General features: G+C 39.3%; 1 pseudogene; it reads right to left on the reverse strand.

The window, feature by feature from the left end:
• Positions 1 to 308: 308 nt before the first annotated feature.
• Positions 309 to 3,375, reverse strand: LOC147450923 (uncharacterized; annotated as a pseudogene).
• Positions 3,376 to 3,979: the final 604 nt, after the last annotated feature.

Raw genomic sequence — 3,979 nt, forward strand, 5'->3', positions numbered from 1 at the left:
TTTGCAGAAAAAGCCCTATCATAAAGAAAGATGAGCTAGGATATTAAAGTGTCATTCTCAGAGAAACCAACAAAAAAGAAATGTCAAGATTCTTAATTTCATATATTTCCTTCTTGCTATTTGGGTATTTTTTAATTTAATAATTAAGAAACCATGGAATATCTTGCACATTTTCAGGTAGGGTCCTGCAAGCATTGAGCCATGATGGAGGATACAATGACTTATAGCGAGGACCAACATCCCTCCAATCAAGAATAATGGTTGGAATCTCAATAATCTATGTAGTTTTCAATAGATCTGCAAAGCGTCTACACATGAGAATCTCCTATGCGATGAGGTATCAAAGAAACTAAGCATACTTGTCTATATTCAAATCTTCGCGTTGTAGCTTCCAAATAGGGCATCTTTTGTACTCTCATTCCAGGAGTCTGTCATAATAATCAATATCTAATTCTCCTAAATGATTTTCTCATATTAAACTGATCATTTAATGTGGGGAAGGCCAGGGGAGAAAAAGCTAGAATATTGGTTAAGCTAGGAGACCGGCCACAGTAGGGATCCAAAGGAGGGAAAATAGGGATCCAAAGGGGGGGCCATCTGCAAAAGATCCATGTGCAACAATGGGCTAAAAAGACCCTAAGGTTCAGCCCATTAAGACTTCCAAAAGCTAAGGTTCCAAAATTCAAAGGTTGTGTCCAAAGGTCAACCCTAGGGAAAATTGGATGCTTTGTGTGTGCCCTAAAAGTCTTTGCACATCCCTACATGGGAGGGGGCGAGCCCTAAAGGTAGGGGATGAGAGAGAAAGCCACACACACACACACACACACACAGGCTCCCTTTACACAAAGGGAATGAGGGACACATGTCAGCTCCCTAGGCCAGATGCCCACAAGGTGTGCCCAATTTCTATTGGATGACCCTTGAAGTGGACCAATGAGAATTAAGCTAGAGTAAATCTAGTTTAATTAATTTAAAAACATTTAATAAAAGAAACCAATGAGAATTAAGTCTCCTAGAAGACTATTGGGCAGTCTCCCAAGGGGTCCAATGAGCATTCAGGAGCCCCATGGCTTGCCTAATTCCTGTTGGCCGGGAGGCAAAGGGGTCCAATGAGAGTTTAGTTTAATTATTTAATTACCTAAAGCTCTCACAAAAGGGGAAAGGGGGACACATGTCAGAAGGCTATCACTTATGCTGCTTAATTGTAATTGTCTTGACTTGGGGAGGGCCAATGGGGCTTCAGCAAGAGAAATTAGCAAGAGGGCTCGCCCAAGAGAGAGAGGGGGCTGATTTTTGCAAGGCATTATCACACACACACTCACACAAGCTCATGTGTGAAGAAAGAGAAGACTATCTCTTCCCAAGCTTTAATGGAGAACTCATCACCTACTCCAAGCTTGTGAGATAGAAGCCTACATCAACACTCTCTTGGCATGTGGATGCAAATCCAACCAAGAGCCAAGCTTCAATGCATGCTCATCTCCTCTACCAAGCTAATTACTAAACTAAGCTATGCTACATATGAGTGATTATGTGAGGAGATGTACATCTTTCTCGTAAGATACTCCTTCTTCCTCTCAATCTACTCTCATACCCTGCTAGCTCTCACCATCTTCGAAGGTGTGTGAGGTCTTGGGTCTAAGAACGGGGATAATTCAAGTTGTGTTTGTTAAGTGTTTTGCTTAGTGCATCAAGTTTCCATCTTCATTGCACTAGCTAGTCTTGAAGGAACACAAAGAATTGTATTGTACAATGTCTCTCTTGATGGGAGAAACCATAATAGAAAGCCTTTTGGAGGGGGGACCGGCTCCATGCAAATCCGGTCCTCAACTGTTGTCAATAGCTTAATTTCTCTCTCTTTTGAAAGTATTGTCGATGCTATCTAACTAGGTGTTATGCTTTTTGTTGCTCTCTCCACCCAAGCACTCTTGTAATTCTCATTAGGAATCTATTCTAATGAAATGCCCACTATGTTCATGCTAATTTCCGCTACATATAAGTTATTAGGCCATTAAATGTTACAAGTCAATTTAGATATCTCCCTAAAACAGTGAGGAAGGTGCTCTTTTTTACAAGAATTAAAAGAAATCTTGTAAGGATTCACTCCAAATATCAAAGGGCACTTCCTTTACCTCCTTTATAAGGTCCATTGCTCGCTCCACAATTGACTCCCTATAGGAGTAGTATGCTATATAGTTGCACCAATCTTTTTCTCCTCCATCAAGACCCCATAGCCTACCAATGTCTTTGATTAGAATATGGTCTAGTACTCAAACCTTCCCGGAAGCAATAGAAAGCACATAAAAAGATTAGCGACTTCAACATACCATCCCAAAGGCACTTCTAGATTACCTTTTGTTGTAAGTGGGGTTTGCATAATTGTGAGAAGCTTATCAAGTGTGACATTGTGTTTACTCTCCCAATCTAGACCATATAGCTTGCTAAACCACTTCTCTCCTAGTGCTAGATTTGCCACTGCAACCAATTTGTGTTTGTATTTGTTCTTGAAATAAGTCTCGACCTCATCAATGGAGCTCTTGTATTTTTCATTATAGCCTTGATCTTCGTAAGAGAGGCTAGATTCTGCAAGCCTTCTTGATAGTTGCTCCTTAAATTATCCCATATGTGAAACAGAATTTAAGTAGATGCTTTACAAGAGACGAATGAGTAAAAGATTGTGTAACCTACCGAGTACTTCAACTGCATGAGCAAACCAAGGGGAATTCTCCACCAAATCCAGGGATGCAGCCTTTTGTCCTCTTGTATTTCTGCTTCAATTTTTTGTAGAGCCTCTTTGTCAAGGAATTTCTTCCAGCTTTGCTCGTTTCCAAGACCGAGCCTCCTAATGAGAAAAATATCACTTGCAATTGATCACTTCGCACGAGTTTGTGTCAAGCAAAAACAAAAATTAGAAGAGATTATTACAAAGGAAAAAGAATAACAAGTGCAAGAGTTATATTTTACCTGTTCAAGCAATCTAGAGTCCATAGCATTGAATACTCTTCATCAGGAGAGAAATACGTCATGGTGCACTTAACGTGAACCTACTTTCAAGGATCATCACGACAAACTACAATTTTCTCACACTTGTATTACAATATTTATTGATGTACAATGAATATCTATAAACACAAACAAGACTTACCAATGTTGATTTGTAACATCCAAGCTTTGAGACGATGGTTCCCATCGAGTACCACCAATTTTTGACCTTTAAGATGCATCCAACTTTGAGAAGGACAAATCCATCTCAACTTCTTGATTACAAGCACCCCAAAAGGACATATCCCACTGTTTCTCTTCCTCTTCTAACACGCAAATCCTCTCCCCATTGGGAAAATTTTCAGAAACAAGAAAGTTTCCAAGACTTGACATATATATATCCTACTTGCTTAAACTTTATTTCTGATTCCCCAATGTTCCCTCTAGTGTTGCGAAATGCTTCACCCACCAACCAACAAAAGGGTACCCAAGGGAGCTCTATATCTCAATGAACCTCATGCTTAACAACCCAAGTTTGCCAGAGTTTTGCATCAAGCTCCACGTACCTAATCTTGGTCTTGTCAACATAGACATCAAGACTGGTCTCTTTTGGGTTTGAAATTTGGGAATAGGTATCAACAACAGCTCCTAATGAGGGTGGGATGGTTTCCGATTCTGCTGCCATCACCTTATCACACAAAAAATATTCAAATTTTTGTCAACTTCTCTTTTATCATGATGATTTAATGAGCAAAAAACAAACCTCTAGGAATACTTAACAATAACCTGGATCCTTAAGTCAAAAGCAACCTCAAACATTAGAAGATAAGTGTAAAAACTTTAACACATTGATTAGAAAGTCATAATTACAAAAAGAATATGAAACTATTCAGCAAATGCAAATTCAGGGCATCACTCTAGATACATTCACCTATGTGTTCCACTTGAAGGAATGTGGCACTATATAAGATGTTGAAATGGGCAACAAAATTCACAA

This window comes from Adiantum capillus-veneris, chromosome 9, assembly GCF_014529385.1.
Source record: "Adiantum capillus-veneris isolate H3 chromosome 9, ASM1452938v2, whole genome shotgun sequence".
NCBI lineage: Eukaryota > Viridiplantae > Streptophyta > Polypodiopsida > Polypodiales > Pteridaceae > Adiantum > Adiantum capillus-veneris.